Here is a 26,683-nt window from a genome sequence, read left to right on the forward strand (position 1 = left end):
GGCCTCTGTCAGAGAGTAGATGAAATACACTGGGGCTACATTCCAGCATGACAAATCCAATACTTTAAGCTTGCATCCTTTTTACTATCAGTAGGTAGGTTTTTTTCAGTTTATAATAGCACTGTTTGTCATATAGGTTCTGAGGGTATGTAGCGAAGATGGAGCAGTTCAAGTTAAGAGGAGAAAGACTTGTTCCTTTACTTTTATTCAAGCAAAACCTGGATGAGCCAGAGGGATTGTGCTTGCATGGATACTATCTGAAAAGTATTTTTTGCATTAAGCTGAGGTTATAAAAACAACAAACAGCAATAGGGTACAAATAAATAATGCAAGTAAGTAATATTAAGGTTATAATATCTCTTCCTTTACAGTTTGCATATTTCTTAGCCTGGTGAGGAATAGAAGTATCAGAGAACTCCAATTATTCAGGTGACCTGGACAATCTAAACAAACACCACTCCTAAAGAAACATTTGGCCTGAAGAAATAAGCGTTTTTTGCTTACTCAGCACTCAGAGCACTGTACCTCAGTGCCCACCTATGGAAGAACTGAAATTGCAGCTATACCTATCCGAATTCTGGGGCTGGAGGAAAATGTTTTTTCATGTGCCCTCCTCAATTTTAGAAATTGCTCCTGACCTTAATCCTGGATTATTTTCTTCCTCAGGGCATGCTGGAAAGCCTCTCTTCTCCTTTAGTCCTTTTCAGGAGTTGAAGGAAGGGCTGAAAAGCAGGAATGAAGTATGGTTTGGTCTTTGTGTGATGATTACTGGGCATGGGATGAAGGGAGCGTTAAGGAATATGTTGCTTTGGATATCTAAAGTGATAGACTGGGTTCATATTAATTTCTATAAATAAGAACAAAAGATATACACTAAAATAAATATTTGAAAGGAAATTACACTACTTTGAGGATATTTCCTTCACTAATGTTTCAGTGAAGTTATGGCCAACACTACTGCCTCACCCTGGAATGCAGTGTGGAAATGTTTTCAATGTACAAACTCAACAGCAAAAAGAATCTCTTTTCCCAGATCTTTCCAACATTACACAGAAACCATACAGTTTTCTCTGCTTTAGCAAAGTAGAGCTTGTTCGTTATATTGTGTGAACCTTTGATATACATTAGCTAGAGAAAGTACAGCAACTAAAACATGAGTCATGGCAGCCTGTGGTAATAAAGTCATGTTATCTCTGGGTGATGTGGAAGAGAAGTGGTGCAATTGGCACTCAGGGGCTTCAGTTTACTATTTACTATGTCTTAGTTGACATGCAAAGGCAGTAGGTCATAAAGCAAGCTGCCACTCTTTGATAGAAAGAGAATTAAGTTCTAATATTGTAAATGGAGTTACTTGTCTGTCCAGACTTGCAAAAAACAAGCATTCTGTAGTATTTGCTGAATATATATTTTGGATATGTTCCATTCCTCTTTGTAATAGCATCACTGTCATGCCTCTTGGTATGACTTAAGAACTAAGTGTGCTTGTGATGTAAAATTCCCCAGTATGATGGTTTAATAAACAGTCTCAGAAAACATTCCTGTCAATATTCCTATTAATTTAGTGAAGACATAAATGAACGATATAAACAGCCAAGAAAAAAACTTACATCAAGTACTGTATTAGATATTATATATACTTTTGAAAGTTCAATGTAAGGAGTTGTGATAAACCTAGGACCACCTTCAAACAGCTTAACCTCCAGTTAAATTTCTGAGCAGTAGTGCTCTCTATTGACAAGGTGTCTCTGAAGGCCTAGGGTTGGCCAATAGGAGACAACAGGCCCAGGGTTTTAGATAAAATGTGGGTCAAATGAATATATCTATAAAGCACATTTCAGAAAATGTTCTAAAAAGTAAATTCAATTGTAGTGCAAGCTACAGCTCAGCAGATTACACATCCGATGCTTCACTGTAAGAAAGTCATCTGAAGAGCAAACATTTTTGTTCAGAGGAGAAACTAAACGAATGGGAGAAATAGATATATCCAGAGGCTTATGGGAAGCCCGTTTTGGAGCCTTCCAAAGTTGGGTTTTTTTTTTTTTATTTAAAGATCAGAACGCGGTTTTAAGATTTTGGGCTAAGACTTTTTGACGAACTTATTAAAATAAAAGAACAGTAATTAAAAGTGGTGGTTAAAAACATGATGTCAAATGTTTTGTTTAAAAGCTATCATAACAAATTAGTCAATGCTTTCAAAATAAGGAATTCCATTAAAAGGCGAATGTGAAACTAAAGTATTGTGACCTTTTTATTCTCCCCAGTCAGTCCCTGTTTCTGGCTGAATTTATTAGCTGATTTTATCCAAAGTTCCCTAGTTCCAGTCCCCCCAGAGTTCATTTACTTTACACAAAAGCTTATTTGCCCAGCTCTGATGCCAGCCTTAAATCTCACCTCTTTTGTAACTACTCCTTGGAAGCAGACCAAATTTCTAAAGCTTGCAAGATTCAGAGAAGGTAGTTTGGTAAAAGAGTGTATTCTCAAGATGTGTATTTTTCTTTTTTCCAGAGAAAAAATGTTAATGCTGTGATGCCTAGCCAGTGGTGTACAGATGGTGATAGTCAGTGGCTACAGTTAATATGTTGTAATAACGTAATATTTCATATCTTGACCTTTGAAAATTGACGTCATATATATCCTGCACATAGTATATGTAACCGTTTCACAAAGGTTGGAGGAGTTCCTGAAACATTTTGTTCAATATCAATATGTGTTTTGCACCAGAAAAATGAAGAGAGAGATTTTATGGAAAAGGATGAGGTTTTCTAGAGAGAATAATTATTTTTTGGCTTTAGTAGTCAAGATATAACTTATGAAAGGGGCCTACTTTTTTTTCCATTTCAGAAAATGAGAAACATGTCTCTTCAAAGTGTTTTCAGCTTGAGACTCAAAAAACCAAGCCAGATTTTACAACAAGATTTTACATTATAAGCCTAGATGTATTTTTCCTACAATGTTACAAAATTTTTGTTTGATTTAATTGAATGCACAACATTTGTGATTATTATAATGATCATCCTTTTACTTGTATGGCATCAAGCATGCACATTGTGCTTTACATACGCAACAAGGACACTGCCTGTTACCTATAAGCCAGTCTGGAGCGGTTCGGTATAGAAAGCAGAGTCTGTTCCCACGTTAGGGAGATCTTGGCTCAGTTTCCCTGTACATACCTGGACATTTCCATGCAGCCAATACATGCAAGTGAAAGCAGGTGATCTTACTGCCATTCTTCTTTCATCAGGATTCCTGAAAACAGAGAGGAGGCAAAACAAGACAGTGCTATAGAAATAAGTTTTCAGGGATGTGTTCAATCAGTGCACCCCTAAGATGCCTTTGAGTCCCCCCCTCCTCTCTGCTTTCAACCAATGTAGCTGGATTATGCGAGCTATTTTGGCTGTATGTGCAGAACTACAGAATGTATTACATTTGATCATTAAAAAAAGTCTTCTACCATCTTTTTCAGACTGATAAAAATAATGTTTGATTCTAAACTAACTGAAAGTGAGTTAGTGGCAGAGGTACTATGCTGAAATGTCACTGCAGCAATCCTCACAGAAGAGAAGTAATAATTAGATGCCTTTCAAACACTAGGATCCAAATCCCAGAGCTACATCATTTAAAAGCTGTACCTCCTGAAGCCCACCATGAAGTACTTATAACATAGAGAGTGAATGGTAGTTGGACTAAGCACTAACAGTCTAAAGTAAATGAAAATAATTGAAGGCAGCAGTATAGTGTACAGTACAATTTATAGACAGTCAGGATGAAAATAGGTGAGGATTCAATGTATACACTAAATTATATACATTGGTGACTATTTAACATCTTGTGTCTGTCATGTATTTGTTTTATTTACTGTGAAAGCTAGAAAGGAAAATGATCATAAAATATTTAAGAGTCAGTGTAAATGGAAAAAACATTTTCCCAAGATAATGGACTCCTCCAGTTATTAGGCAATGAAGCAAAGTAGAAACATTTATTTTCCAGGCAGAAGGCATTGCTTCTGAGATAAATTTCCATGATAATGAACATAAAGCAGGCATACAATATAATTAATCCAAAGGTATCTGCTTTTATACAGTGAGCATTGAACGAGCAGTGATGGTTGTTCCTTGCAGCCTGATTCTCCACAGCCTGGCTGTCGTGCTCAAGCCCTGTTTCTCACGCAGGGCCTGCCGGGGCTCGGTGTGCTCCACAGAGGTAGCCATCTCCAGCAGCATATTGACTCCCGGAGAGCGACGCTGGCTGAAAATGTACGTTTCCTTTCTAACAGAAGTGATGTTTGTTGCATGGGGGGTAAGGGGCAGGCTTTGACAGACTGCTTCATACTGCACAAATGTCCTTTATTTGTCTCCTGTGAATGAAAGCCTTTGCAATGGAAGAAACTTCTAACCCTCTTTTCCAATGATTTTTATAGGTGACATTGCTTTCCCCACAGTTACTTTTTATGCAACAGCTGCCCACCTGCCTGCTTGCCTCAGAACGACACTTCCCCCAAACCTTCCAAACACAACCGCAGGCAGGATTTTAAATCCCCTCCTTGTGCACCTCTTGTGCATTACTCTAGGCACAATTAGCACTTTGTTTTCCTGCTGACTTCTCACAGCTTGGGTCTCAACATCTTGTAGTCTTGGATTTAATGTATTTTTCATGGTGCAGACCACTTGATAATCTCCCTGACTTCCCTACCTTCCTCAGTGCTTCCTCTTTCTTTAGTATTTGTTCAACATTTTTAACATTCCTTTTACAAACTATCACATTTAAATGTCACCTCTGGATAGTCATTTTTTTAAACTTCTGAACATGTATTTCTTTATCAATTTCAGAAATATTTACTTTTGCCTTGGTAGCAATTCCCTTCCATTCTTTCGGGAAAACAGTCACTAACCTAAAAATGTAACTTGGTAAATACATTTTTAATTACTGTATAAAACACTTCATTAGGATATTATCACTAGAAAATATTTGAAGTCAAATAAATTAGTAAATACAACCTGGTGATACTTGTGAAAATAGGCAGGATTAACTTCAGGAACTCAGAATTCAATAAAAGTCTGTCACCCCAGGCACTAGCTCCTTTGCTTGGGCAGATCAGGCTGAACTTGTCACAACTTCCCCTTATGATTTGAAGAACATGTACGGGCCTGCTGGCGACAGATGGAGTCCAGCTGTCTCACAGGGGGAAAAGGATCATCGCTCATGAATTGGCGGGGCTCACTGAGAGGGCTTTAAACTAGGTTCGAAGGGGGAAGGGGATAAAACCAGGCTCACTAGAGATGAGCCTAGGGGTGGCATGCCAATGCCGGGGGCGAAATCGATAGCCCAGCTCAAGTGCATCTACACCAATGCACGCAGCATGGGCGGCAAACAGGAGGAGCTGGAAGCCATTGTGCAGCGGGATAGATATGATTTAGTCGCCATCACAGAAACATGGTGGAGTGACTCTCACGACTGGAGTGCTGCAATGGATGGCTATAGACTCTTCAGAAGGGACAGGCGAGGAAGGAGAGGCGGTGGGGTGGCCCTGTATGTTAGGGAGTGTTTTGATTGTCTAGAGCTCAACGATTGTGATGATGATACAGTCGAGTGTTTATGGGTAAGGATGAGGGGGAAGGCCAACGAGGCAGATATCCTGCTGGGAGTCTGTTATAGACCACCCAACCAGGATGAAGGGGCGGATGAAGCGTTCTACAAGCGGCTGGCAGAAGTCTCTCAATCGCGAGCCCTTATTCTCGTGGGCGACTTCAACTTCCTGGACGTCTGCTGGAAATACAACACGGCAGAGAGGAAGCAGTCTAGGAGGTTCCTGGAGTGTGTGGACAGACTTCCTGACACAGCTGGTAAGTGAGCCTACCAGGGGAGGTGCCTCGCTCGACCTGCTGTTTACTAACAGAGAAGGACTGGTGGGAGATGTGGTGGTCGGAGGCCGTCTTGGGCTTAGCGACCATGAAATAAAAGAATTCTCGATTCTTGGTGAAGAAGAATCTACCACTTGTGGAAGAAGGGGCAGGCGACTCAAGAAGAGTACAGGGATCTCGTTAGGTCATGCAGAGAGGAAATGAGAAAGGCAAAAGCCCAGCTAGAACGCAATCTGGCCGCTGTCGTTAAAGACAATGTTTTTACCAATATATTAATGACAAGAAGAGAGCCAAGGAGAATCATCCTTTATTGGATGCGGGGGGGAACATTGTCACCGAGGATGAGGAAAAGGCTGAGGTACTTAATGCCTTCTTTGCCTCAGTCTTTAACAGGCAGACCAGTTATCCTCAGGGTACTCAGCCCCCTGAGCTGGAAGACAGGGATGGCGAGCAGGATGAACCCCCCATAATCCAAGAGGAAGCAGTCAACGACCTGCTACGCCACCTGGATGCTCACAAGTCTATGGGGCCGGATGGGATCCACCTGAGAGTGCTGAGGGAGCTGGCGGAGGTGCTCGCCAAGCCACTCTCCATCATTTATCAGCAGTCCTGGTTAACGGGGGAGGTCCCGGGCGACTGGAGGCTTGTCAATGTGACACCCATCTACAAGAAGGGCCGGAAGGAGGATCTGGGGAACTACAGGCCTGTCAGCCTGACCTCGGTGCCAGGGAAGATTATAGAGCGGTTCATCTTGAGGGCGCTCTCAAGGCATGAGCGGGACAACCAGGGGATCAGGCCCAGCCAGCACGGGTTCATGAGAGGCAGGTCGTGCTTGACCATCCTGATCTCCTTCTATGACCAGGTGACCTGCCTAGTGGATGAGGGAAAGGCTGTGGATGTGGTCTACCTGGACTTCAGCAAGGCCTTTGACACCGTCTCCCACAGCATTCTCCTCGAGAAGCTGGCGGCTCACGGCTTAGACAGGTGGACTCTGCACTGGGTCAAAAACTGGCTGGACGGCCGGGCCCAGAGAGTTGTGGTGAATGGAGTTCAATCCAGTTGGCGGCCGGTCACAAGCGGTGTTCCCCAGGGCTCAGTTTTGGGGCCGGTCTTGTTCAATATCTTTATCAATGATCTGGATGAGGGGACTGAGTGCACCCTCAGTAAGTTTGCAGACGACACCAAGTTGGGTGGGAGTGTTGATCTGCTCGAGGGTAGGAAGGCTCTGCAGAGGGACCTGGACAGGCTGTATGGATGGGCCCAGGCCAACTGTATGAGGTTCAACAAGGACAAGTGCCGGGTCCTGCACTTCGGCCACAACAACCCCATGCAGCGCTACAGGCTTGGGGAAGAGTGGCTGGAAAGCTGCCCGGCAGAAAAGGACCTGGGAGTGTTGGTTGATAGCTGGCTGAACATGAGCCGGCAGTGTGCCCAGGCGGCCAAGAAGGCCAATGGCATCCTGGCCTGTATCAGAAATAGTGTGGCCAGCAGGAGTAGGGAAGTGATCGTGCCCCTGTACTCGGCACTGGTGAGGCCGCACCTCGACTACTGTGTTCAGTTTTGGGCCCCTCACTACAAGAAGGACGTTGAGGTGCTGGAGCGTGTCCAGAGAAGGGCAACGAGGCTGGTGAGGGGTCTGGAGAACAAGTCTTATGAGGAGCGGCTGAGGGAACTGGGACTGTTTAGTCTGGAGAAGAGGAGGCTGAGGGGAGACCTCATCGCTCTCTACAACTACCTGAAAGGAGGTTGTAGTGAGGTGGGTGTCAGTCTCTTCTCCCAAGTAAGAGTACCTCCTAGTGATAGGACGAGAGGAAATGGCCTCAAGTTGCGCCAGGGGAGGTTTAGATTGGACATGAGGAAAAATTTCTTTACTGAAAGAGTGGTTAAACATTGGAACAGGCTGCCCAGGGAAGTGGTTGAGTCACCATCATTAGGGACATGGTTTAGTGGGCATGGTGGTGTTGGGCTGACGGTTGGACTCGATGATCTTAGAGGTCTTTTCCAACCTTAATGATTCTATGTTTCTATACCTGATGCTTGGACTATTTTATCTTAAAATGTTACCGAGGCTATTTGTGCCAGGTCATATCACTTCAAACAAAATATTTTAAACTCTTTTCCCTCCTTTCTTCTTATCTGATGGGTGGATAGCTCTGTGATTGCTTACTGTAAAACCAGCAAACACCACTTTTATCTTAAATCACTGCTTTCCTAAATTGTTACTATTGCCTACTTTGAAAAATGGTTATTGTGGATATGTATATAGTAATAGTAGTAATAAACACTGCTAGACTGCCCAAAAGTGCCTTTACTACTTAACATTTTCATTACCATTGCTCTGTCTTATAGCCACAGTTAGTAAATACAGAAATAGCTGGGGACTCTCACTAAACCTCTGTTCCACTTCCACATTTCATAGCTATCATTCAAGTTATGTTAAAACATTTCATGGCAAAAATAGGACTCTGTCATTAGCTTATGCAACATTAGAAGGAGTCAATCCTTCAGTATTTTGTGGCCAGATTTGTTTATCTGATTCATTCTTATTGGCAATGTGAAGATTCATATAGCAGATGCAGGTACCCGACCTGGCTGGGCTTGCCCTAGGGCCAGAGCTGGAGGTACTGGGTAGCAATGCTGTGGAAAGAACTGGGGTAGCTGCATGCAAGCCAGGTCAAGACTTAAAGAAGTGTATGGTAATTCTAGTGAGGCTGGTCTATACTGTTTACAGGCACTGGATGAGAAACCTGTACAACATAGCTATTCATAGCATGGGTTTACCACCTTAAGTCTCAGTGAAGTTGGGGAGACAGTGCTGTTAGGTGAGTTGCATTTGGCATAGGCATTGAAACATTCAGGGGCATAAAACCAAGACAAAAATATCCCCATCTAGCTGAAGGCAATAAAAACAGTTTGGGAAAAGACAAACGTTCTGGGAAATTAATGGACTCTGCTATAAGGCATGTTGCAATGGTAAAGTGCATGCTATGCTTTCCTTAAAAATCAGGTATTTATATGCAATTGTCCGATTTGGACTTTTTATTTAAATTTAAACTTGTGTTTTGAGTACTTTTCCATCATGTAATACTCATCGCTTTTAAACACAGTAATGTGTCTCAGCCCTAGGTGAAACCAGCTTTCTCAAGTTTGGCTGAAAATCAGAGGTGTAAGAAAACAAATATTTGGTTAGATTATGATTACTACCTGTACAACTGAGAACTCAGTGAATTGAAGATCATTACATAAGTAAGGGGAAAGAAAAGATCTCCATATGCATTTTATCTTTATTTAAGAAAATAAAATCTAAACTACACTCGAGGCCACTGGAGATGAACCTTGGAAATCTGAATTAATTTAAAGGAAGCTCAGGAAAACAAACGTGGAGTGTTGTAGTCACCCTTACCTGTTGTTTCAAATTTTCCACCCATTTAGATAGAAAAAAAAAAGGAAAAACTCACATCAATTCAGCTCTTGCAGACATATTATTTTATTGGCACTCACTGGCTGTATTTCAAAAACTGTGCAGGCTGGTAATGTCTACACAAGGGAGAACAAAAGTTAAGAACAGTCATTAAAGTGCCAGGCTAGAGCTTCCTTTCCTGAGGGGCACAGAGGATGGCCAGCAAAGGTCCCCCCAGGTAACTGAAGAAACACTGCTCTGCAGTTCCTCATGATTACATGCCTTTTGTTTCGTACTACTGTGGTTACGATTATTATTTCCACAGTGCCCAGGAGGCCTAAGCAAGGATGAAAATCCTGTTCTGTACCTCCAAACAGGTATTTGGAAAGACAGCTCCAGTTCCAGAGAACTTGTTGAAAAGAGATTGTGTTTGAAAGATGAGCAAGGTTGTTTTCAACACTGGCGGGTGAACGTACTCAAATATGCCCTCACAAATACATTTATTCAACTCAAACAGGCGTTTTCCAGGCAAATAAAGAAACAGGTATATTCACATCAATATAGGGAGCCACGGTCTATCTCCTGCTTCTGAAAATTTGGCTCTATGTACATGGAAGTGGAAAACAACAGCTGTGAAGAAGAGAATTTGGAGCACAAAGGAACACCAGACCCAGCTGCAGATTCGCATTCTTTGACATCTGGTGCTGAGTAGACACTGGGGAATTCTGTGACAGCATGAGATTTTATGCATCTGTCAGCTAAATCTACCATTTCTCTTTGGGACATTTGCATGGATGAGGTTGATCTCAGAGAGCTTTTTTAAGCCAGACAAAATAAAGGAAGAGGATTGTATCTGATTTGGACTCTCAATTTGTATGCAGAGCTGGCAGGTTGCATGGAGCTTGCCTTGAGTTGGGATCACACATCTGTTCTGCAAGAATTTCCAAGATAGCTTCCACAAAACACCAACATGTTTGATTTCAGAAGTGCTGTGGCTTGGGGCTCCACTAAAGCCTTTTGTGCATAATGAAAAAGGTTAAGAGTGTGTGTGTGTTTCACAGTCCCTGCCACAGTATATTGCATAATCTGGGATGATGTAAAAATGATTGGCAGTGCAGAAGATGAAATAAGTCTTCTTCCTTCCTTCCTCATCTTCCTCTCAGATCGGCTGCTTAAATTGCTTTTGTTTTGGGATGACCCTTGTTCCAAGTGATTCCTGTACCAAAAGGAACGCAAAGAGCTTTTTACGGCTGCTGGTCATAGACCATGTATGTGGACTCCTCAGATACCCATCAACAGGACCATTTTTATGGTGTTGCCTAGTCCCCATTATCTGCACACACTAATCAAGTTTGAGCCATTTTCAGATACAGTGATTTAACAAGGTCTTGTGTTAGATTTTTTTTTTTTTTAAATGAAAAGTGCTTTCACGCCTTTGACATGTATATGTGAAGAAAATACCCTGAACTTCTTTGGCTGCCAGTTGTCTCTTTGCAAAGTAATCTTTGTGCTACACATGTGGAACCCAATTTCTGAGAAATTGTCTGTTGGTTATAAATCAGGCATGAGAAAAACCTTGCTCCCTTGAGATGATTACCAAGTTTTTGCCCTGGATATAGATGCAGCTTCTTAAAGACAGAATGTATTTACAGCCTATAAGATACCTACTATTTTTAATAATGCCTCTCAACAAGCAAATAATAGAAATTTTTCTTTATATTAGAAAATGTTATGTCTGTGTGTTGTGTGTGTGTCCATACATGTGAATGTAGCCCTTGCACAACCTGTGTGTGGCCATGATAGGTGGTATTCTAGTCATGTAATTAATTAAGTCCAGGCTCACCCTAACATGCAAGCCCCAGGGTGTGCACCCATCAACCCTTCTAAAACTGGAGCACTAGATTACAACACTGACACGCCTAAGCAAGGGACTGACATTAACCTCGGTGCTAGATTTAAATCATTCCAGGCAGTCTGTTTTGAATTTCCAAATGTGCCGGACTGTTCTAATGAGTTAATTCATTTGGTTTCCATTTCCTCCTGTCAGCTGCTTTTGGGAAATAAATCGTGCATTGTTATCTTAGCCTTGTCCATCCTATTAATGGTTTAGGAAATGCAGCTGAAGATTATCTGGAGTTTTCTATGGCAGAGGTTGACCCGCAGCAATGGGACAACTATCAATCACATCTTGGAGGAGTCACAAACTGCAAAATGCTTATTTATTTTATTTTCTGTCTGCAGCATAATGTTTAAAAAATATTTTCCACCATCCATGCAGAGGGGTAAAAACAAAAGTGTGATCTCAAGAATTTTATAAAAAAGTCCATTTCAGTGCATAAATGTCATCCACCCAACAAAGGTGGATATACCAATATGCTACAAATTCCACATTTACCAGCAGGACATTGGAAGTCTTCTCTATTCCCTTCTTGTTAGGTTGTAGCGATTAAATTGACAATACTATGACAATTTGCATGTGCTTTCACAGTGCTGATGTTAGGCTAGGTGTGGAGTGGGGATGGATGTAGTGCTTCTGCCCCACAGCGTCTGCCAGATGGAGCCTTGGGTTACCCCGAACACTGCTCTCGCTTGGCTCCACGGAGCAGCCTTCACCTGTGATTTGTCAAGACCTGTCCCCTGCTTGCCAATACGATGTTAAAGATGGTAGTCCCTGCATCCTCTAATTCACTCCAGTTAACTGGTCCTGCCTGAGTTTAGAAAACAAAGCTAGCTGGGGGGCCTCTGATTCCTGCTTAAGAGCTGGAAAAACTCCCATGAGAGACAGATCCCATATATTAATCTATTAATTGGCAGCAGTAGCCTTCCCTGCTCTTTCCAATCCCTCCACCACTTCCAGAAACTCCTACTTTTGCTTTGCACATCTTCCTCAGTTTCCTAGCAAGCATTTCAAACCTGCTATCCCACCATTATTCCAGCAATTAATTTTCAGAAATGCCTAGACATCTTTGATCCCTGGTGTTCTGGCTGTGTTGCCCGTGTCAGCTTTTTGCACTGCGCTGTGTGCTAACCCCACTGCGGCACACAGTGTAGCATTACTCGTGCCCGTATTCTCCCTTCTCTCCAGCCACAATTAGATCATCTCAAAATATCTGTACTGCTCAGAGGCTCTAGATCTAATGTGAGGGTTCATAGATTAATTTAGCACAACTAGTTTACCTTGGGATTTAAACAAGCTACTAATTTAACAGCCCTGAATCTTTCTGGCTGTCCCTGTGCTGTAGTCCTATGCTTCCCATAGGATCTGCGGGGATAAAGAGTATATAAAAAGAAAAAGAAGCATGAAATTCTTAGCCTTTCAGCCCTTCATTTCCCTGTGACTTTCAGACAGTTCTGACTTGCACGCTGGAGAGACTCAAGAGGGTTTTTTTTTATGAGAAACAGATTGAATGCGCAGGTTTTCACTGATCTCAGTGCAAGTGAAGTTCACCTCTCTGAAGAAATCCCCAGTGTCTAACGCATGGTGCCTGGTGTAGTCAGGACCTTCTACTCGAGTCTGTTCTCTCCTGCGCTTCCCTTCTCCTCAGCAGGTGGTGGAAAGACCTCTTTATTTTCCCTTATTATGTTTTTAAGGGTTGCAAATGATTTTGACCATTCTAGCCCTACTTTAACTTAAGCCACTGAAGTGGAGCCCTGAGATGCCCTTTAATCCTGAACTGAGAGCTGAGTGGGAGCAGAAGCTGCTTACATGATAGTGGGGAAATCTGTTCTCTGAGAAGGAATTCTCTACAGCCGCATGTGGCATTGCCTGAACACAATCCTCACCAGCACTGCAGTAATGCACAAATCTGAGCTGGGCTGAGCAACTTGCACCCTGTGCACATCTGAATTCCCATTTTCCCAGAGTGTTTCACAGTGCGTGTAAAAAACCCCTCCCTTGGAGGTGCTGGTGACTCTTGGATGGCCCTGCGTGCCTTGGGTGGGCTGCATGTGCCTGGCTTTTTGCTGGTGTTCGTGGGTAGCTCATATTTTCCTTGGTGTTGAAGAGCTGCAGCTGCACATCTGCAAGATACTCCAGGGAGAAATGGACCACAGTTTGATTTTTGTAAATAGCTTCTCAAAACCAAGATTTGTGAAAGAAAATGCTGTCAATGCTTTACTTAAATTCTATCTCATTTTTATAACTTAGTTCAATTTTAACAAAAAAGTCCTGTATTCTCTTTAACATAAATTGGTGCAGTCCCACTGAAGTCTGTGGAAATGCATCAAATATTCTGGCAGAAAATTTGGCCCACGAAAGGAAAAAAAGCCTCAATAATACTATGCTCTCAACATGAACATTCATTTTCCTTATTGCCTGTACCAAGAGATCATTTTCTCTAGTCAGAACTCCAACTGCAATTTTTACTATCAAGAATATTGCTTCTAAATAGAAAAATAAAAAGTGAACTATGATAATTTTCAATAACTATACTACTATAGCCTTAATTTTCAAGGAAAAACATTACCAAACTCAATTTCAGATAACATTCTATTATGTGCAAACCACTGTTGATATAATAACTTCTATTTTAGGTTGCTAGTAAAGAGAAGAACAAAGTGACCCATTTAAAAACTGGCTCACAGAAAAATATTAGCAAGCCATTTATCATTTCTATTTAATTTTGTTGATAAGAACCATTTGATAGAAACATTTCTGTCACAAAACTAACAGCAGCATAGGACGTATTTGACCATAACACATGTACTTCGCAATGGTACTGAGTAATGGACTTTCTGTTTGTTGCCAATTGTTTAGAAAAGAAATTAAAAAAGGAAAACACTCATCTTTCAATTCTTCAGTAGATGGAGCCTACATTTTTAGAAATCTCTGATTAATAGAGAAATCCCACCCACACAACTGGAGTGCTGCAATGGCTGGATACAGTCTCTTTGGGAAGGACGGGATGGGATGGTGAGGAGGGACAGTTGCCCTGTATTTGAGAGAGAAGCGGGGATGCATGGAGCTCTGCCATGAGCCAGCTGAGAGCTTATGGGTCTAGGCTGGCCGGCAGACCAGCGTGACTGACATTGGTGTGGGTGTCTGCTACAGACTGCCTGATCAGGTAGAATAAGCAGATCAGGCCTCCTTCAGACAACTGGAAGAAATTTCATGTTCACTGGCCCACGTCCTCACACGAGCCTTTAATAACCCTGATATCTTTTGGAGGGGCAACACAGCAGGGCAAAAGCAATCCAGGAGTTTTCTGGAGTGCACTGATGACAATTTCCTGACACAGGTGGTTGAGGAGATGAAGAGGGGAGACGCTCTGCAGGACCTGATTTTTACAAACAAAGAACTGGTTGGAAATGTGAAGATCAGGGGCAACCCTGGCCACCTTGACCATGGGATGGTGGAGCTCAGGATCCTGAGAGAAGGCAAAGAGCAGGTTAATAACCCTGGATATCAGGAAAGCAAACATTGGCTTGTTCAGGGACCTGCTTGGAAGAATCCCATGCGACATCATCTTGAAGAAGAGAGGAAGAGACCAGGAGAGCTGGCTGATTTTCAAGGATCACCTCCTCCACACTCAAGAGTGGTCCATCCCCACATGCCAGAAGTCAAGCAAAGGTGGCAGGAGGCCTGCATGGATGAACAAGAAGCTCTTGACAAAACTCAAAGATAGAAAAAGAAACATTCAAGAGGTGGAAATAGGGTTAGGTGATATAGGAGAAATATAGAGACACTGCCCAAGGATACAGGGATCCAATTAGGAAAATTAAAGCCTGCCTGGAGTTGAATCTGGTGAGTGATGTGAAGGGCAACAAAAGAGGTTTCTATGGGTACATCGGCAGCAAAAGGGAGACTAGGGAAAACTGCTGAATGAGTCAGGGGACCTGGTGACAGAGGACACAGAAAAGGCCAATGTACTCAATGCCCTTTTCTTATTGGTCTTTACTGGTAAGACTGAACTTCAGGAATCCCAGGCCCCTGAGACCCACAGGAACATCTGGAACAAGGAAGAATTACCATTGTTGGAGAAGGATCAGGTTAGGGAACACTTAAACAACTTGGACACACACAAGTCCATGGGACCTGATGGGATGCAACTATAAGTGCTGAGGGAGCTGGCCGATGTCACTGCAAGGCCACTCTCGATAATCTTTGAAAGGTCATGGCAATCAGGGAAGTTTCCTAAGGACTGGAATAAAGTCCTCCTTTCTTCAAGAAGGGACTACAGGCCAGTCAGTCTCACCTCAGTCCTTGGGGAGGAGATGGAGCAAATAATCCTGGATGCCATTTATAAACACATGAAGTACAAGAGGTGACTAGGAGTAGTCAGCATGGGTCTAGGAAGGGGAAATCATTCTTGACCAACCTGGTAGCCTTCTATGACAAAATGACTAGTCTGGCGCATGAGGGGAGAGCAGTGGATGTTGTTTATCTTGAGTTAAACAAGGTTTTTGACACTGTCTGCCATAACGTCTTCACCGGCAAACTGACGAAGTACAGACTAGGTAAGAGGACAGCGAGCTGGACTGAAAATTGGCTGAACTGCTGGGCTGAAAGGATTGTGATCAGCCACACAAAGTCAATGTGGAGGCGAATCACCAGAGTTGTACACTGGGGGTGGATACTGGGACCAACACTGTTTAACATCTTCTTAAGTTACCTAGACGGTGGGACAGAGTGCACCCTTAGTAGGTTTGCAGATGATACAAAACTGGGAGGAGTGGCTGCTTCACCAGATGTTTGTGCTGCCATCCAGAGGGACCTTGACAGGCTGGAGAAATGGGCTGACAGGAACCTCAGGAAGTTCAACAAAGGGAAATGCCAAGTCCTGCCCCTGGAGAGGAACAACCCCAGATACCAAGTGGTGGGGTCAACCAGCTGGAGAGCATCTTTAGCAAAAAGGACCTGAGGGTCCTGGTGGACACCAGGTTGAAAATGAGCCAGAAATGCACCCATGCAATGAAGAAGGCCAACAGCCTCCTGGACTGCATTAGGAGGAGTGTTGCCAGCAGGCTGAGGAAGATGATCCTGTTCCTCTACTCAGCACTAGTGAGGCCACACCTGGAGTGCTTTGTCCAGTTCTGGGCTCCCCAGTACAAGAGAGACATAGACATACTGGAGAGAGTTCAGCATAGGGACATGAAGATGATTAAGAGACTAGAGCATCCCTCCTATGAGGAAAGGCTGAGAGCTGGGACTGTTCAGCCAGAAGAGAAGGCTCAGGAGGATCTCATCAATGTGAATAAAGACCAGATAGAGGAGAGTAGAGAGGATGGAACCAGGCTCTTTTCAGTGGTGCCCTGTGACAGGACAAGAGGCAATAGGGCAATTGAAATACAGGAAATTCCACTTAAACATTAATAAAAAGCCTTTTTTACTCTGGAGGTGGTTAAACACTGGCACGTGTTGCCCAGAGAGGTGGTGGAGTCTCCATGCTTGGAGATACTCAAAACCCAACGGGACATGGCCTTGAGCAATCTTGAGCAAGGTCAGCTAAAGACCTTGCTTTGAGCAGGGCGTTTGGACTAGATGATCTCTAGAGGTGCTTTCCAACCTCAGCCATTCTGTGAAATCATTGCTTATATAATTTAAAAAATTATATAATTAAAAGCTTCCTTCTCTGTAGGAAGCCCCATGTTACAGGCATGGATACAATCATGCTTTGCTCCTGTTAATAAGTTCTATTAGAAAGAATTCCTGTAAAAACCTGTGGGGTGTAGCTGCACACAGGATCCTGACATCCAAACAGAGAGACAGCAGGGATCATTTGGCACCTGATTCTGGGGAAGATGGTTGATACTTTGCTGCTCCTCATCAGCTGCAGTCCTTAGGGGCTGGGCTGTCCCACCCCCAGGTAAGGAGCACAGCGAGCATCATGACCTTGGTCTGTCCAGTGTGCTGGAGAGGAGGAGCGAGCTGCTGGTGGGGGACAGCTGGCTGTGCTGGCACTGCAGCAGCTGGGGAGCCTTTCTCTCAAGGAGAACCCGCAGCTGATTTTTCCAGCCTATTTTCTAGACCTTTTGTGCTGATCCCACAAAGCACAAAGGGAATAGAGCAGGGCTGGGAATATGTGTGAAAAAATATCTCCCCCAGCCTTTTAGGTACTGAACAGAAGGAAAATGTAACAGCATGACTTTTGCACCAATTCCACAGAGATAAAACCGCTTCTGAAAGCAGTTTTTGGTTGTTCAGGAAAACTAATTTTCTTCCCAGGTTTGAATTAGACAAGGTAATTTTATTTTTTCTTCAGCTTCCTATTATTGTTATGATTATTATCATCAATGAATTATTTTGAACAGCAAGCATATGGAGAAAACGATACTTTTTTTTTTTTACATCATCCTTTTAATAGTAAGTTTGGGCCTGCATTTTTAATAAATGAGGAATCACCACTTACTCTGTTTAGGATTAATGCATTCATGAGTCTTATTTTCAGTGGCTATGAGGGAAAGACAACATTCTAAAGCAAATCAAGGTAGTTGATATCTTCTCTAATGCATTTTTAATGTATGAGACATGGTAAGGACCAGAAAAGCATTCTGTGCTCTGCAATACAATTTGACAACAAAAAAATTAAAAAACAAAGAAAGATAAAAAGAAGCTAACAGAACATATGGAAGCGGGAAATATTCAGCCATGCTATTAGTCTCCAGTTAGATAATTTTATTGGGATTTCCAGCTTATGATGAATGAACATGATAACTGGTGGGGGGATGAGGATGTTGTGATATTAATAAGAATGTAATTCCATATGAAACTGTCCTGTGATTTATAGCTAATAATATTACTAAAATGAGGATAATGAAGGCAATCAATCCTATATAATCTTTTTTTGTAAATCTGATTCTCAAAGCATTTCTGATAGAAGAAGGACAGATTTGTCTTCCTCTCCCAGCAATCCCTGCTGACATGAGAAGTCCCACTGAAATCAATTGACAAGCAGTCTGGGGAGTAAATAAAACTCTGTGGACGCACTTCTGTTCTGCCTTGCTTCTGTGGATCCTCTCTCATGACAATGTCCTTAGAGCCACATTTTCTTTGAGTAAGAAAACTGCTACAGTGCATCTGGAGCGCAGTTAGAGTTCTTACTGGTGTACTAATAAACTCTAGCTGCTATGAAAGTTACCTTTGGACTTGCTGACTTGGGTACTGATCACAAAGTCTTTTGCTGTGCTATACCAGTCTTCCCAGACCTTTGGGTATTTATGCAATTAGCTGGTCTGCACTGCACCCCACACTGCTTGGTTTCACTGGTATTAGTGCTGGAGTAAACTAAAGTAAGGCAAGCTTCATTGTATTTACCCATGCTGTAGGAACACCACAGACTGCAGTGTATCTCCACTTCTTACTGTCACCTTTCCCCACTCCAGCCTGCCTTCATCTAAGTGACCGAAATCCATCTTCAGTGAGATTTGGCAGATCCCCGAAAACTTACAGCGATGGCCACTTTTCCTCCTCTTTGTTCTCCTTGCCTGTTTCCAGTATAGTTTCATTTCACATTTTCCTGGGAAGGGAGAATGTGATTTAGAATATGTATCTTTATAGCATTTGGAAGAACACCTATTTCTTCAGAGAAATGTCATGGGATATATTTAAGAACACAGACATTTAAGAAATACTGGAAGTACTTTTACTTTGCTTCTCTTCAAGTACAGAACTCAATTCTCCTTACGAGGGAATGCCTACAATGAAATTACTAATCCTGTGAATAAATTTGTGGATACTAATGTGTGACGACCATTCTTGGCAGAATGTGAAGAGAACCTCCCACACATATTTATCTCCTCAAGCCCAACACCTTCCTCTCTAGGATTCTGGAAACAGGCAGTCTAGCAGAGGTTGCTGACTCCGTCACCATGCTCATTTAAGTCAATGGCAATAATCTTTTTGATGTCAGTGAGGCAGGATAAGATCTTGTGTAAACAGCCAGCACTCACATCTTTCCTCATCTCAAGAACCTTGCCGATATCTGATTTAACGCCTTATATGTCCACCTCACCCAAATACATGAGTAGGCACAGATAGGTGACAGCAAGGAGGTATGATAGTGAAGAAAAGGATGTGAATATAAAGTTGGATTAAAGGTATGGCATTATGGACAAGACCATACCACCTATTTTTCTGTGCAAGGCTTTTTTCTGGATCTCAGTTCCAAGCAGCTGCTGAGGCTAGCGGCATGAAGCACAGGAGATAGATTATTGGCAAAAATGTATTTGAAATATCAGAAGCTCGGAATAGCTGAAGTCTCATCTGAGCTTGGTGAGAACAGTCTGAGATATGACATGGTTTGGAGGAACACCAACGACACAGCAAGCAAGGGAATGGCTACTGGTTTCAAAAGATAAATAGTTGATTATGTTTTGTCAGAAAACAAAAGATTTTAGTTAGAGTTGTGACTGGTTATTTGTGTTTGAGGTTACTTATGAAAATCACTTACCACAGAGCAGATTAGATCCTAGCACTGTTGTGCTGTCATCACTGTAAATTCATTAATGCTTCGCTGAACTGTTCTAATGCCATTAGACTGCCCCGTGTCTCATGCGTTGTGTCTATGAATGCTCTCTTTGTCTCCCTGCTTAGCATGGAAGGTGAAAGGCACTGGAATTGAACTGATTTTTCAAGCCAAGAATCTTTGCAACCATAAATAAAATAAGTCCCTTCAGCTTAACATTCATTGCCTCCTTTCTCATTTAGAAACAGATGTCAGCACAAGGAGAAAGCAGGTGCAGAGTGCCTCTTTCAGCTGCTTTTGGAGAAAAGCAGGAAGTGAGTAAGTCTCAGGGAGATGTGTTGTACGTATCTTTAGAAAGGCACTTATAACTTCTAGATACACTTCTGCTAATGAGGGTGTGAGACGCCAGCTCTTTGGAAGTTACAGCATGCACTGTTGCACTCTAATCAACTCTGATGGATGCAGATTGTATGGGAATATAATTTAAACACGAGGATGTAAGGAACGTTTTATTAAATTACCAGAGAAAGTACGTATGAAAAAAGGCCTAATACTAGAAAAAAATGTCTGCTTTAATTGAATGTTATTACAGCCACAAAATTTCTTATAAGCTGGAAACCCCTAAACAGGTACTTTCCATACATTGCAGCACTGTCTGAATCTGCATATAAATACCCTGAAGTAGTAGTTGTAAAATGTTATCATTCAGGACAGTTTCTTAACTCCTGAACCTAATGAAGGCCACAATCTTATTGTTGCCACTCATATCATAGCTGTTAAAGTGAACAGCAATGTAATCTGAGAGCATGTTATGTTTGGGTGTGTGGTGAGAATCTGAATACTGACATTTTCCCCCTAGGCAATCCAACTCTCACACAAAGTATCATTGTCATTTTTCAATGAGGACAAGATCAGACCCAATATGATCCATAGTCTCTACAAGATGCCAGACCGAGGTGAGTAGAAAGGAATAAACAGTGCCATAGCCTCTCTTCTCTCTCTTTCCACATCTATCAAGCAGAGCTGGTTTGATGTGGGTAGAAACATGCTATTCTTTGTAAAGAGCTGGCACAATTTGCCCTCATTAGCAGAGCATGCCCACTTTTATTTGCCACTCTTGCAGTACCTCATTTTAAACACCACGCCACAAGGATTTTGTAGAGTCCCTGGGATTTTAACTATGAAAAGAGAAGTTTTTCTTGTAAACTCCTGCAGCTTCCTGGGCTGATGCACTGCACTGCCTGGCATGGATTTCACTTTCCCTGTGACACTGGAGAAGCACTAGCCCTCCTGTCACAGAACAACTTGCTTCAGTGCCCTATGCTAGCAAAGAAGCTCTGTGATAAACAAGCTTTTAATTTTGTATTTCCACACTTGTAGTTTGTAATTTGCAACTCGACAAAGCTGGGTGTCAATGACTGTGCCAAAAGCTCAGCCCCGAACAGAGATGCTAAAAGAAGTGTGAGGGTAGGGGAGAAAGTGCTCATGGGAAGCTCACAGAAGAATCGTACTTTTAGAAGCTTTGTAGACGCTTTGATTTAGTGCCATCCGTCTTATTGCTGCAGGCCTTCTACTTATTGCTAATGTAGACAGTCCAGGAAAAGTCCCAAGAAACTATAAATGATGCCTTTCAACCTGAAAAGTATCTTCCGCCTCTCTGAATTCCAAGGAGGGATCTGCCAAAGCCAAAAACACGCGGGGACCCACAAGGAGCCTGCCCTTTCATATGATAAAGTCTCTCTGGAACGAACTGTTGTTTAATCAAAGTATATAGGTAGCCAAATCTCATGGAGCATCAGATTTGCAGCAAAAAGCCCTGCTGGCTCCTTCAATATGATGCCAGCCCAAGCGTGTCAAGTAGAGCTGCTGGAGATGGGCCATCTTCTGCATGAAGGGAATACCCGGTGCTCAAATGTATGTTAACATACCCAAGACAGAGCATTTCAGTGCCAGGATAAGAATTTAAGTGCTAAGCAGGAATAATAATAATAGAATTTAGGAAAATTTCAGTTCGCTATGAGAAATACTTACCACAGCTGGGAACCAAAAATAAGCTATTTCAGAGAAAGTGCTTACACACAGTTGAGGAGTTTGGGAAGCAGCACGGGCACATAAAGAGCAGAGGACCTTTTCTGCTTACCTGACAGTTGCCTTGTTCCCTGAAACCTTCACAATAATCCTTAAGTACCGCACTGTCTCCTGCTGCTCTTCCTCTGCCTCTTTTCTAGATGAAGAGAGGCTGAGCTTATCTGCTTTGCTGATGCAGATACAACAAAGCACACTATGCTACGAACTAACTCCCTTCCTGTGGAACAAACACTAGGAAGCAGCTGAAGAGATATTTAAGACTCCCATGTTTCAGTGTAAACCAGAAAATGCCTATTTTCAGATTCTTAAACAGGAGAGTGGAGACTGTGAAATACAAAATCTTATAGGAAAAAATAGAAAAAGCTTATATCAAACTCTTCTTTTTAGTGAAGAGGTCTTCTCTGATGCCTTTTCCCCCCCCTTTTTTATAAAAAACTGCTGTATACAGATGTATTGCAGGACATCACTGATAAAATATTAGAGCCACTGGATAACTTACTGTATGGAAATCTGGGGTGTTTTGGGCAACGATTTCATATTCAGTGTGTGAAAGGATTTTTATTTTTAAAGGCAGCTGTTTGAAGTTGTTCAGTGGCTTGGAAAGTTAGTGGTCCCTTTGCGCTTCTGAATACGAACATTTCTGTGTCCATGTAAGATGTCAGTTTTTTGAGGGTCGGGATACAAAGATAAATCCCTTTACTAATTCTTTTTATAACACATCTAATCTAAGGCAGGTATTATTACATTATTTTTGATTATGTTATCACCCTGGAAGAATACTAATTCAAGAAATCAGTGTTCAGTGTTCCTACCCCAAACTTTTAAATTAGAACAAAATCAGTTGCTTCTTCCTTGTTATCTACATTGAAACATGATTAATGAATGGTAAAATCTAAATCTGAATGGAAACATCTCCTGTTCCTAGGTTCCAGTTGAACCGTTTTGAATTGCAAAACTGAGGATGTGAGCTAAGAGTCTTTCTAGCAGCACTGCAGTGTTATCTCACACTGTCCTCTATCATTTGCTGCCTGGTCTCCCTTTAAATACTTGCGCCTTCATAATTATTGTCTGCAGTTGACCACTGGACTTTGAAACTGCAAACTGTTTTCCATATCTTTTGCTGCCTGCTGTATATACTTTGAAATCATACGGTTTGTTTTCTATCGCTAAGATAACAAGTGACGTGACTTGAGAGGAAAAACGTAGACAAAATTGAATGAAAATAGGGAGCTCTCTAATTGCTATAAAGTGTGACAAATATTGTCACAACTCTGCAACTGAAAAAAAAGAGCAGCTGTACTTAGAACCTGGTGCTGATTCAATGGTGAATAAGAAACATAATTAGAAATAAAAACTGTAATAAGTGGAAAAAGGAGTAAACAAATATTGATATGAAGTAGAAATTGTGGGCTATAAAAATATTGATGAACACTTCAGGGAAAAATCCATAGCTAGGGTTCACACAAATAAGTAACCATATTCTAACTACATTAGTAAGAAAAGAAACCCGAAGTCAATTATTGGCTGAGACTATGCATTTGTTAATGATGATAAAGAAATAAAATATTCATAAGTATTTTGGGGGTTTGATGTCTGGAGAGAAGAAGTCTGATCTGCTTACATTATGTGTGGGTAAAGAATTCTGCAGTTTATTAATAGCTACGTGGTATTATACAATATAAAACTTAGAATTTTAAAATCTGATTTAAATCTATGTACTCAGACCCTAGAGTTCTACAAGAATTGGCTGAACAGATCTTCAGTCTTTTCTGTCAATTTTTAACAAATCCGGGAAAATGTTACAAGACTTGAAGAATTTTAACATTATGTAAATATTAAAGAAAAAAGAGAGAAATGAGACAATCTAGGTAATTACTGTCTGGTTAGCTTGACAACAGTTCCGGGAAAAATACGAAAAACATTGGTATGGGATTACAGTCATAAAAGCTTGATGGAGAGGAATATAATTAATGCTAGTGACAGTAGTCTTACAGAAAGTAGTATGTCTTGTCAAACAAACATATATAATGAGATTACACATTTTTATGAGGCATATGATTTACTAGTGTACAAGATTCTGATTAAAAATGAACACTAGGACTCATTCAAATGAATGGCATTTTAGGTCAACTAAATGTAAAATGAAAATGCAGGCTGTGTCCACATTCTGTAGACTGGCTCCTGGATACCCTGACTCAGAAAGAGGATTTAATGTTTATACTAAACAGCAGCAGAACAAGACCTCCAATGTCTGATTCAACAGCAAAAAAAAAAGACTAATGTGAATGGTCCATTTTTTCACATAAAAAGAAATGAATGAGAACACAGAGGAGAAAACAAGAGCTACACAGGAGAATTCTGGTGTCTGTATTTTTAATGTGGAAAATGGGAAAATGTGCAGAAAAAAGCTAAAAACAAGATATCCTGGTCTTAACGCTCTAGTAAGTGTTAATGAGCTCCTCTTCTTTAGACCACACAGAGGTGACCAGACTAAAGTGCGTAAGCACATTGGAGAGAAAACGCAAAGCAATAAAAGCTCTTCAGTCAAGGCAAACGAGCATAACGTGAACCAGTGGCTGGAAGTTAGAACCAGATAAATTCAAATTAGAATTGGGTACCCATTAGTTAACACTAAAGGGGATTAACCACTGGAACAAACTGTCAAATTAATTAATTCTTCATTTCTTGATGTCTTCAGGTCATGCATTTCTGGAAAATATGCTGTAGCAAAACACAAGTTATTATTTATTGATAGCCAAATAATTAACTTAATACATGAGTAACTGTGTGAAATGTAATAGCTTGTGATATAGGAAGCCACATCGCACTCTGAATGTATAATTTCATAGCTTTACCGGAACTGGGCACGTGAGCACTTTGTCATCTATGGATGTTTACACATTGATAAGCAAAACTTAGTAGAATGAATGAAGAACTGACTCTTCTTTTGCCATCATTTTACAGAATCAAATATGTTGTTATCCCCCTGCCACTTGATCGTGATCAGTGCTTCCCCTTTCTCACGAGCTTCCCAGATAAAAAGCCAACACCTTTACGCCAACACCTGCTTGTGCTCTTCTAGTGAAAAACTGCTCAGGCTCATTGTTTAGCTAATTCTTTCCTTTTATTTTAAACAGTAGAAGCTTACATTACATCTTTCCCTGATTCAGTGCTTCTTTTTTAAACATTTAATTTGCAGGTAGTGGATTTAACATCTATCAGTTTCACTGACAAAAAGCCACTTCATTTCAAAAGGTATTAGATGAAACTCATAATCCTTCAGGAATCTCATTAAATGTTAAAGATCTGAAATTATTACAGTTAGGTAAATAAATATTTATCATCTCCTTATTGCAGATTTTTCCTCTGAGCACTTCCTTGAGTTTAGGTCTGGGTGTATCTTTAGTTCTGCTTCCTTCCTAAAGAAATAAAGAACTATTTACATAGGAGTTTTGCCATGTCAGGGCCCTTGATTATCATTTGCATTCTGTGTTTCAGAGAGATCCTATTTCATCCTTTATCTGTCTTTTCCTTTTAGCCTACTAGGGGGAAAAAAAAATTAACTCACTTCCTTTCTACTCTTCTATTGTCTGCAGGACTTCACTTTACTTTTGTACTTATTTTACTTCATCAGCAATTCCTGTTGTCTTCGCCACTTTTTATAATTCTTTACAGATTTTTTCCAGGGCTAGATCCTGTTAGGAAAAAGAAAAGCTCCAGGAGACTACACTAGATAATTCTCTAATTTTTTTAATGTGCCCTTAATTACACTGTATTTTTTATTATTTCTTTACTTCCCTTTTGACTGTGGTATTTTTAGTCCTTAGAAATGGCTTCCTATTCCTTGGGTTTTCTTTGAAGAACTTGAAACTATCTCGTCGTAGTTTTAGTGTCCTCTAGATGTATGTGTGAATTCTCATGGGCAGCCATAATAGTCCCGCTTTACACATTTGAACACGGGGAGAATATATGCCAATTATGGCCATCGGTTCAGAAATATTAGCCTGTTCCCATTTTCCCTTCATCTCTTGTGCACTCTTACAGATGCAATTTTGCACGTAAGAGTTTTATACCTGTCCTGTAGAAAAACTTGTGTACACTCTTTCAGGTCAATGTGTTGATCTTTTAATTCCCCCCCCCAAAACATGTAAAGTCAGATGTGTGAACTGTGCGCAGGACCAGCCTGCTTTCCTATTAGCTGGTAAAGCCAAGAAGCACAAATTTACACTTCCAGACCATAAAACACACAAGGCCACTGAAACCACACTTTGGTGTGGATATAAGGGGAAATCGGGATCCAGCTGACGTATTTTGCAATGTTTGCAGGATGGCATTTGCCAATGTAAACTGACTTGCAAACATACGGAGTCATTCACTGTAAATGGTTTCTCTTTGCTATAAATGGTCCCTTTATTGAAAATGGTCTCTCTTTACCTTTTCATCTTGGGCTATTTATACTACCCAACCATCCTTTTCCTTTTTGTACCACATTACTTCAGTTGCAGAAAAAAATGATAGGCAAATAATATTATTCCAGGAATACTGGAATATTATTCCTTGTAATGAACTAGCTCATTTTAAAATGCGCAGAGAGATTTTCAATTTTGTTATATATAAACTTGTACTTTAATGGTCAAATGCAGAAACTTTCTGTTTACACTTCTAAGTTTGGAAAAGAATCAAACTTATTTGAGAGAGTAACCTGGCAAGAAATAAAGATAGAAACAAGACCACATGAGAGATGATTGCTGGCCAACTTCGTAGTCCAACACAGGAAGCAAAATAGGAAGCCCTATTCACTGAAAAAGCTCCTGATCCCTTCAGTTGCCTACGGTGCCATATGGACATTGCCTTTTCTTTCAGGACACCTTGGCAAGAACTGAGATCTGGCTTAGAGAAGCATAAATGTACTCTATATTGCCCCAAATGGAATA

At 41.3% G+C, this 26,683-nt stretch overlaps 1 long non-coding RNA gene across 1 annotated transcript; it reads right to left on the minus strand.

Moving 5' to 3' along the window:
- Window positions 1–638: 638 nt before the first annotated feature.
- Window positions 639–21,879, minus strand: LOC143157376 (uncharacterized). The gene is made up of 3 exons (XR_012994772.1): window positions 21,802–21,879; window positions 3,171–3,246; window positions 639–722 (listed from the first exon to the last, which is right to left on the minus strand). It is a non-coding gene; the product is annotated as an uncharacterized LOC143157376 (long non-coding RNA).
- Window positions 21,880–26,683: the final 4,804 nt, after the last annotated feature.

This window comes from Aptenodytes patagonicus, chromosome 2 (genome assembly GCF_965638725.1).
Source record: "Aptenodytes patagonicus chromosome 2, bAptPat1.pri.cur, whole genome shotgun sequence".
In the NCBI taxonomy this organism is placed as follows: Eukaryota; Metazoa; Chordata; class Aves; order Sphenisciformes; family Spheniscidae; genus Aptenodytes; species Aptenodytes patagonicus.